Genomic DNA, 10,463 nt, shown 5'->3' on the forward strand with positions numbered 1-10,463 from the left:
ACGCAGAGCCCTGGCAGGGTGTCCAGGTCCTCTCCTGCGTCAGTGTAGGGAGCAGCAGAAGTGCTGGGTGCCTCTCTCCGTGCCCGCTGCACCTTCCCACTCGCATCGCCCCAGCCCTCCAGGGGGACCAGGAGGTGGCAAAAGGGATGGTGGCCGAAACAGAGGGGAGGGAAATGCCTTGGGGTACAGCAAACGGCAGGTCCTGCCTTCCCATGTCAGCTGCACAGACCTAAACCCTGCTGCTGGCGTCAGAGCAGACGCTGATGGTCCCTCTAGAGAGCAAGGGCAGGCGGCTGTATGATGCCGTGTATGATGCCTGTCCCCCCAAATGATCCCCAACATCCACACTGCATCTGGGGTGCACCCCTGGGCCTGACAGCCAGCACACGTGGTCCCCAATGTCCCCTAATCCCCACACTGGGGCAGCTCACAGCAGGAATTCAATGGGGGCACCAGTGACAAGACATCAGTCCACGACTTATCTGGGAGCCCTATGGGGCTGAGGCAAACCTGGGGTACCTGGAAAGCACAGATCAGGCTCAGACTCACCCCAACAAGCCAGCTCTGGGCTGGGAATCATCCAGCTGGGGACACAGAGCCTGGTTTGGGTGACACGCACCCCACGCAGGAGGCAGGGCAGCAGAGTGGTCCCCAGTCTGCCCTGGCCCCCCACGCACCGTGGCATCCTGCTATATGCCAGCAGAGTGACAACAAGGGCAGTAAAGGGTCGGGGGGGTGCCTCCTGTTTGGCACAGGGCACCCCAATACCCAGCAGACAGCCAGGGACCAGCAGCGAAGCGATCCAGGGGGCTGGGGAGAGCGATCCGCACCCGACTATATCTGTCTCGCTTGGCTGAGTGATGACTAAGGGAGGGACACGAGAGCAGACTGCAAACCGCCAGGCAGAGGAGGAATTATTTAGGCTGGAGTGCGGGGGTGGAGCGTGGGGGGGGGCTGGAAGGAGCTGGGAGGCTGGTGGGATGCTTTGGCAGCAGCCCCCTCCCTGGTCCCAGGTACCAAGCCGGGGAGAGGCAGCTCTAGATCTGGGGGGCAGCACCCTGAAAGCTTCCCATATTTCAGGAGAAAATCCCTCCAGACAAAAAGGGGGGGTCCTGCCCTTCCCCAGACCCGCAGCCACCACATCCTGCGTGCTGGCGCGGAGACCTGCCGTGCTGCAGAGCCAGCAAATTCCCTGCCAAAGGGACTTGTGTGCGGTGAAACGCCCCACAGCTGCCTGCACAGGGCAGCAGCAGGCGTGCACAGCCCCGTCCCTGCCCGGCCGAGGCGTGCAGGGTGTTTGCAGGAGCTATTTCTGCTCGCAGACCACACCACACTGTCATGGGCCAGCGGTGGGGACGGCTGCTGGGGGACAGCTGGGGGCTGGCACTGCAAAAATCCACCCCGGCGCACACGAGGTGGATTTTTATCAGTGGGGAGAGGAAGGAGGAAAAATGACCCTGCTATGTGGCATCTCTCCTGTGTATGGGGAGCGGAGCTGAGGAACATTCATGCCCTTCAGCCCAGGAGGATGCTCACAAGGAGAGAGTCATTCCTAACCCCAAAAACCCCAATGATTTGCATCCAGGAGTGCCTCAAGGGGTTAACGAGGTCTGTGTCTCCCTTTAATGGTGCAGGTGAGTGGCAGAGTTGAAATGAGCACAGGATGGTCAGAAAGGGCAGAGGAGGTTGGGTCCCTCAGTTGGCCACCTACAGGCTGTAAGAACAGGACCGTGGTCCAGGAAAGGAGATAAAGTAAAGGGATATAACTCAGTGCCTGCCAGCAGGATTTCATGACTGTGTGTTCAACAGCAGTGTCCAATAACCCTGGCTGCTTTATCTGATGACTTTATAAAGCCGGTTAATAAAACACTGCTGCAGAGGTACCGGGCTGCTGTCAGGCCATCCATCTCTTCAGCACCCTAACCCCGTTATGGGGATGAATTGATTAATGCTGGGGAAGTGCCACACGGCCAGCAGCTGGCCAGGACCCTGCTCCCAGGGGCAGCAACACCCCCATCACCACCAGGTCCCCTCTGCCCCACCACGGGTGCTGTGCCGTGCCCGGCAGGTCCCCGAGCTGGCAGCAAGGGGGGACTCCGAGACCACGGCATCACCTCGGCTTCATCCCCGCTCTCCTCATCCTCAGAGCATCCTGACATCCTCTTCCGACAGCCTCGGCGTAGCCTGGCAACAGCGGTACCGGCATGGCAACGGTACCAGCATGGCAACGTGGGTGCTGGAGGAGAGAAAAATGCCAGCGGATCCCCCTCGCCTTGTTCGGCTTCTGCTTCCCGGCCACTCCGTGTCCCCGGGGACCTCCAGCAGGGGACAGCTGCTCCCCATCGCCTGGCATTGCATGAGATGAGTTGTGGGGTCTCAGCACGGGTCTAGGGGGTCCTGGCATCCCGGCAGGGAGCTGTGGAGGCACACAGTGCTGGGGGGTTGTGGGGGTTGATAGCGGGTGGGGAGGGCTCCAGAAATGCAGCTCTGGGGGGGGGCTCTGGGGCACGCATCCCCTGTTTAGTGGCTGGGCACGATTGAGGCTGGAGATGCAAACCCACCTGGTGGGGTGCAAGGAGGCAAAGCACGGCCCCCACATGGTGCTCCCCCATCACCCAGCTCTGTCCTTCCTCCAGCACCCCCAAGAGGTTTTGGAAGTCAGGTCCCCTCCACCCCCCCAAGTGCACAGAGAAAACCCCAAATTCCTCCCGAGCAAGCACTTTAAGGATTGCACATGAGAGAACAAGGAAAGCAAACGGATTTTTTTTTTAAATTATATTATTTTGGGGCTGCCAAGGGCTTTTTCCGGCAGCAAACCCCTCCATCCACCACAGCAGGGGAGACACCAGGAGGATGTCACCAGGCAGGGTCTGCAGCCACAGCATCCCCTCCACGTGGCCGGAGACCCGGCACGGGGACCAGCAGAGTTACACAACGCCGTGCCAGGCAGGAGAGAGGCAGCGGGGCCAGCGGGGGTGCGCCAGCCCCCGGCGTGAATTCCCTGACGTGGCAAAACCTCTCCCGAAGCCCCCCTCGCCACCCACCCGTGCACGCAGGCACGAGCCCACGCGCATACGCAGGCAGGCGCCCACGCACGCCTGCCTCTAAAGGAGAAGCCTCGCCGGAGGCAGCGCTGAAATAGCGACTTGCCTCATTCATGCGGCCTCCCCGGAAGCCGAGCGGGTGCAGGCAGCACGGGCGCAGGCAGGCATCTGCGCCAGACGCGCTCGCCCCCCCAAAAAAATCCCCCCCGCAGCCGCCGCCTGCGGCACCGGGCTCTGAGCGCAGCGGGGTTCGCACACACACATGCGTGCGTGTGCCTGTGCTCGCATGCAGAGCCATCCCAGGGCAAGGAGGGGGGGGGTTGGGGAGGGGGCAGATTTCACCTGCTACCCCTCCGTGGTGTGGCTGTGGTCTCCTGCTGTGGTTTGGTCCCAAATGCCTGCAGCAGGCACAGCGAGCAAACCCCCTCCTCGTGGCCAGAGGGGACCCTCCAAGCACAGGCACACGAGCATGTCCCCAGAAAAGCTGGCCCCCATCTCCTGCCACCACCACAACATCATCCTCTTCCTCACGCCCCTGTCCTAGGGTTACCCCCTGCAATGGGGGGACACCATTGCCACCCCCAAAAGAGGCTGTCCCTCCTGTCACCACTGCAGACAGGTGTCCCAGGGCTCCTGGGGTCTCACATTGTGACACACGTGTGACATGTGTGTGACATGTGCAAGCATGGCATGGCATGTAAATGTGACATGTAGCACATTGGCAGGGCACACATATGTACATGACGTGCAACATGTGAATGCCATGGGGCACGCGATGCCTGCACACGCATACGCGTGGCACAAGCATGTGCTTTTCCTCCTGGAGGGGTTTCAAGCAGAGCATGCCCAGACCCAGTCCCTCCAGGACACCCTCGTAGGGGACCGTGACCTAAAACCTGAAATCTCCATTTCTAAGCTGGAAGGTCTGGCCTGGGGTTATCACCTCGGCAAGCACACTCCTTTGGGATGTGCTGGCTCACAGCACGCTCTTCCATGCAACCCGGGGCATGTGCAACACATGCACACGTGTGCACACATGGTGCACGGCTGTGCATTGGGTTTTCAGCATGCCCAGGGCACACATTTGGGGCAGAAATATGCCTGCTCCCTGCCTGCCCCCAGTGTCACCCCACTCTCCCTGCGTCCTTACATAACTCCAGCTGGGAGTGGGACAAGCCACCGCACTGCGCGGGGAGAGGGAGCGCATTCAGCTCATTTCTTTTCCTAGAATAACTTCCTTTTTTTTTTTTTTAATTTCTTTTTTTTTCTTAAGCCCGGGGAAGTGCCCGAGAAAACATCCCATCTCCACCACCCACCTCCTCACTGACAGGCTCCCAGCAGCACCCGGCACCGCGGTGCAGCGCCAGCATGGCATGCGGCAATGCAGGCACCGAGGGGTACCCCAAGCCTGTTCCCTGTCCCCCCTGGGTGCATTTCCTTCCAATTTAACACCTTTTTTTTTTTTTTTTGGAGCTTATCTAGGATTTAGGAGCAGCCCCAAGGACTTGCATTCATCCGTATCGCTTCCCCCCACGCCAGCGCGGGCTGTGCACTGCCGGGGGTTGCGTGCCGATTGCTGAGGAGCAGACCTGCAATCGTCCCAGCGTGCAGCAGCTCCCCGGGGCCACGGGCAGCGCAGCCAACCTGCTTTGGGCACATTGAATGAGTTTTTGTTCCCCTTCAGCAGCGACAATTTCTCTTCCCCGCCTCCCTCCCACTCTTCCCCTCTGCTTCGGGCTGCACATTCAGTGCCGCTGCCCTAACTGGAGGCTGTGGCACAGGGGGAATTAGCTTTGAGGCTGGTTTTGCTCCAGCATTAATTTTCCCAGCCCTTTGTTGGGCAGAGATGCCACTGTTTGTTTGCTCCCTGTGAGAAAAATCTCAAGTGATTTTCTTCGGATAGGATCTTCTGTGAAGCTTTTTTTTTGTTATTATTATTGTGATTGCAATGACGGGCGTCCAGTCAATTAGGGGCACCTCTTAGTAAACAAATCATAACCTTTTATTCCCTATTACCCGACGCCTGATCACCTCCCCAGTTTCCTCAGGGCCGAGTACTACAGGTTCACAAGCTATGCAATACCCTATTCCATGCATGTGCAATTTTTTTACTTCTTCAGCCCTTTAATTTCTCCTTTTTCCCCATTTTTTTCTCCTTTCTTACGTTTTGAGAACCTGTGATCTTTGTTTTACCGTTTCCCACACCGCTCATCCTGTTTTTCTCAAGCTTCCACCTTGTTTTGGAACAGCGAGGCCTTCTACTGTCCACTTACCTACGTAGCATTTCTCCTTGTGCCTACACAACCACCTTGAAATACAGAAAATTAGTTCTTGACTGCAAAAACGCAACCTAGTTTCTCACACTCCCCAGCCACACCAGGCTGTAACTTTGGCTCCTTTGCTTGCTGTCTTTCAGCAAACTGGAGAGCGGTGCTTGCCAAGGCTCCCTTCAACCTTAACCCACTGCAGGCTGCCGGGCTTTGCCGTGTCCCCAGCTCAGCACGGGCACTGCACTCAAGATCCCCGCAGCCAGGCAGAAACAGCCACGGCCAGCTTTATTGGGGTGCCTTGAGCTGCCTCCACCACCTTGAGCAATGGGATGTGGCTTTGGGAATTAACCCCCCTCTCCTCCAGATGTGGCCCCACAGCAATCCTGCAGCTCAAAGGAGAGCTCAGGGCTCTCTCGGCTTTTGGGGTGTCCTCGAGGCAGCGTTACAGACGGGGCTGTGGCAAGCAGAGGTCTGAGCCCTGCCATCAGGCGAGCAGGAGCCTGGTTCCATGCTGAGCAGCCACAGGAGGAGCAGGGCAGAAGGTTGTTGGATGTCTTCGAGGCAACCTGGGCAAGATCCAAGTCCTTTTCCCTGAGGAGCAGGGCAACACACCCAGCAAAAGCACCTGCAGCAAGCACCTGCTGGAGCTAGAGGCATCGCTGCCAGGCAGGACAGGGTGAACACACCCAGACACCATGGTGGTGGTCACTCGGGGAGACCAGATTCAGCAGAAAGCTCCAAAGACACCCTGGAAACTCCAAGGACTGCTGAGTCTCTGTCCCCAGCACGTCACCTGCATCCCACAGTGATCTCTGTGCAGCCACCTGCCATCGGGCTGGGGCAGTCACAGGGCTTGGGAGGCAATGAAAACAAGAATAAAATAAAATAAAATAAAAGCAAGCCAACCTGTTCTTTCAGAAAACTGCCATTGGCAGCCAACCCCCAGGTCATTTTTTTTTTTTTAAGAGGTCACACTTTGGTAGCACCATGGAGGAATTAAGCTTCCTACAGCAGTCAGCTAGGTACCACTTTGTGCCCTGATGAACTAATAGATCATGGCACAATCAGCTCCACTTGGAAATTACTGAGTAGATCCACAGATCTGCAAGAGGAAGAGCATGAGAGGGACACACTCCCAGTAGATGCGGAGGGTCTGTCTAGCTCTGACACTACCCACCTCCAGCCATAACCCACCCCTGCTGGGAGCATCCGTGGTTAAAAACTAACTTGGAACCGTCCGCAGGAGAAAACACCAGGTGCCACAGCACTCTTCTGCTGAGGAAATCAGAGCAAGCACCAAATCAAAAGCTGGAAGCTGAAATGGAGCCAAGCCAAACGTCAGCACATGCCTCCCAGGTGCAGATGGATCCCCAAGGGTGTCCAATGCCCTTCGGATGCTGGCCTCCCTGCTGGGGGTCCCCACAAAACATCACAGCATTGCCCTTGTTGTCCTCCCATCCCACTCTCACATGCTCTGCCCTCAGGTTTTGGCTGCTCCACCAGAGTTTGGGCACAGGTGTGGGCACCGGAGGGGACTAAGCCCTCCCACACAGAGCCACTCGCATCTCCTCCGTGTGTCTGACACGGGAGCACGAGGGGCTCACCACGGGGGGCTTGCTGCAGTCAGCCTGGGAAGAGAGGTCCAGCAGGGGCTGGGTGCCAGCACCGGCTGGGAACCACTCGAGAATAGAGGCAGGAAAGGGGGGAAAAAAAAAATAAATTAAATTAAATAACCCAGCTGGCAGCACAGACACTGCCGGGAGAGGAAGCAGCAGGTTGAGCCGAGGACACGGCTCATTATGCCACCCCCGCGGGTGCAGAGCACAGAGCGGCCGGCTCCGCCGCCGGCAGTGCTGGCAGGGGGAGGCAGCGGCCGGCATCCTCGGCACCGATGGGCGAGGACGGATTAAACATCATCATTAGCGCTAATAGCAGCTTCCAGCCCCTTCCTCCCGCGTGCCCTCGGGAGACCGGGAAGGCTCTGATGAGATGCAGTGCCACAGGGACGTGGGAGAGGCGGCTGGAACAGGATCTGCTAGCGCTGTCGCCATCCTTTGAGGTTTTCAAGACCAGGCTGGATAAAACCCTGAGCTTTATTCCTCTCTGATCCCCAAGGCTTTGAGCAAGGCTTTGGGCTAGAGACCTCCTGGGGGGGGACCCTTCCCACCTGAATTGTCCCAGTGCTCAGGGCCGGGCAGGCACAAGCCTGCCTCACAAACACAGCTGGGGTTACAGGGGCTGATGGCAGAGCCATCCCTGCTGGGTGGCTTCCTCCAGGGACAGGCCAGGGGCTGGCAGAGCCCAGAGGAACAAGGTCCCCATGCCCTCAGGACCGTGGTCAGCTTGCAGGTAGGAGCTGCCCCCAAACCTGACCCCACCAGCACCACCTTGGAGATGCAACCACCTCAGACCACAGCAAGGACACAAGAAAGCGAGGAAGGGGGCAGTAATCCAATATTAATAATTAATAATAATAATAATTGGGAAAGAAAGAAAGAAAGAAAAATAAAAAACGGATATGTATTTTTCCTGCAGCCCTTTCCTCATCCTGCAGCACAGGGTGCTGGAAAAGGAGGGCGGCATCTCCAAGGATGGGAGCAGGCAGGAAGAAGAGACAGCACCGAATACGTGGGCGCTGCTCTTGCTGCGGAGAACAGAGTACAAACCCTGCTGCTGCCGCCAAGCCCGGTGTCCTCAGATGCATCTCTGGAGCTCACCCAGGCGGAGACTTCCCCGCGCCATGTGGAGCGGGGGAGCCTGAGCAGGACCGGGGGCATGGCAGCAGTGAAAACCTCCCTCCTGCCCACCTGCTGAGCCGTGCTGGGATCCCTGTGCCCTGGGCAGGCCGAGCTGTGCCCCACATACACCTCCAAACCAAGGGGGCTGTGGTGGGGTCAGGGGAGAGGTCTCCTTCACAGCAGTGTGACAGCAGCTGGGGACTTGGCAGCCACAACGCGGGGCAGGAGGTGGAAGAGCTTGGTGGCTTCATACGCTGCCCTGACCTCCAAACAGCAAGGAATGATGTAATATGTGTTTTTACAGAAAAGCAGCCCCCACACGGTCCCCTGCCTCCCTGTCATGGAGACCAACACACAATGCCTTGGGAAGAGCTGAAGACTGAGGTGAGCACAACACCCCTGCAACGTGCTCCCCCGCTCCGGCTGCCCATAGCCGGGGGATTTCCTGAGCCAGAAGCATCATCGCTGTGCTCACCACAGCCTGCAGTGGATTTTCTCTTCAGAAATTTGCTTAATTGCTTTTTGATCCCAGACAAGCTTTTCACACCTCCCCAGCATCCACCCCCCCAAAGGCCAGCAGCTCCAAAATGTTAATCCCAAACTGCACCACGAAGCACGCTCGTGCCCCGAGGTGCCACTGCCTATTTCAGCACGTGATGCCCACAAGCCCTTTAAGGGAAAAAAAAAAAAAAAATAAGCAGCCATTCCCTGCTCACCTTCCCCCAGCCACACATGATTTTATTATTCTCCGTCATCCCTCCCTCAGTCATCTCTTCCCCCAGACGGAAGGGAGCTAGTTTATGTAATTGTTCCTTGTATGGAAACTGCTTCATACCTTTAATTATTCCTGTCACCCTTCCCTGCGCTTTTCTAGCGTTTCTTTAAAAGGGTGCCGGATGTGCTGGCAGACAGGCTGTGGAGGAAGAGCCGTTTTGCTTAAGGCAGCCACTGTCGGGCGCAGCACCCAGGGAGGGAAGCAGGGGCTCTGCTGACCCTTCCCCTGCCCAGCTTTCTGGGCACTATGGGCTGCATCCATCCAGCCCCCATGCTGCGGGCTCCTGAGCCAAAGCACTTGCTCTCACAGCCCTTGTTTCAGCCCACACAGCTGCACGCCAAGCCAGTCATTTGTGGACACGGATACGGTCAGTGCCAGCTCTGCCCCAGGGCCTCCAATGCCTTTCCTGATGAAAGGCTGGGAAAGGGAACAGAAAAGAGTTTGCAAGCCCAGGGCATTGACATTGCCCTGGGTGAGCGGCACGAGCCCTTTGTAGCAAGAGCAGCAGTCCCTCTGGGTACACGGATAGCAGAACAAATAGACAGCAAGATAGACAGATAACAGATAACAGTAAGTGCTGGTTTCATATCGTGATGACTCAGACGCTGTGCAGAGAGCACAATGAAAACACTGACTCTTCCAGTTCAGGGATGCTCCACAAACACCTCATGGGAGGAAAGGAGCCTGGGCAGCCACCAGTTTCCATCACTGGATTGATGGAGACCCCATCCCCAGGACAGGAACGGGGGGACCAAAATGCTGTGACGAACCCCCAGGGGAAGGGCTGGTTGTCACCCCAAAATTACTGCGGAATGTCCATTTAAAGACTTCATGAGGTAAAGTATAAAAGCACAGCACTTTAGGCGTGACAGATGCTGTGCTAACAGCCCCGATGCTTCACGTCAGCTCTCAAATTCAACATCTGAGGCTTTGTAGGTCACAGAATCACAGGAAAAGACCTTAAAGATCACTGAGTCCAACCTCTGACCTAACACTAACCAGTCCTCCACTAAATCTTGTCACTAAGCTCTACATCTAAACGTCTTTTAAAGACTTCCAAGGATGGCGACTCCGCCGCTTCCCTGGGCAGCCTGTTCCAATGCCTCACAACCCTTTTGATAAAGAATTTCTTCCTAATATCCAACCCAAACCTCCCCTTTGCGCAGCTTTATCCCCTTCCCCCTCATCCTGTCAGAATTGTGTTCCCTGCCCTTGGAGTGCTGTGCCGTGAGGTGAAATGAGCCCTGCTCTTGGGCCACACAGGGACGAGCCACAACCACTTTTTCTTCCCCAAAACCAGCCGTGCATTTTTCCTCAGAAAGAGTGGGATCAAAGCTGGGTGACGCCGCCATGACCCCCACAGAGGGGGGTACTGAGGGGCAGGCAGGGTGTGGTGCTTATGGACACAGTGTGGTGGGTGACAGTGACTGCGGGGGCTGCAGCAGGTGATTTTTGAGGTGTTTTCCACCCTTCCTGACTCAGGGACAGGAGCAGCACCGGCTGCGGGTGCCCCCCCGTCAGCTCCTGGCAGCGGGGCACTGAGGTGCCCCCGGCCCCAACATGGCGGCCGCCCGCTGAGGGGAGGGGGCGAGCCGCGCAGCGCCCCGCTGACGTCACTGCTTCCAGAAGCTTCCCG

This window comes from Anas acuta, chromosome Z, assembly GCF_963932015.1.
Source record: "Anas acuta chromosome Z, bAnaAcu1.1, whole genome shotgun sequence".
In the NCBI taxonomy this organism is placed as follows: Eukaryota; Metazoa; Chordata; class Aves; order Anseriformes; family Anatidae; genus Anas; species Anas acuta.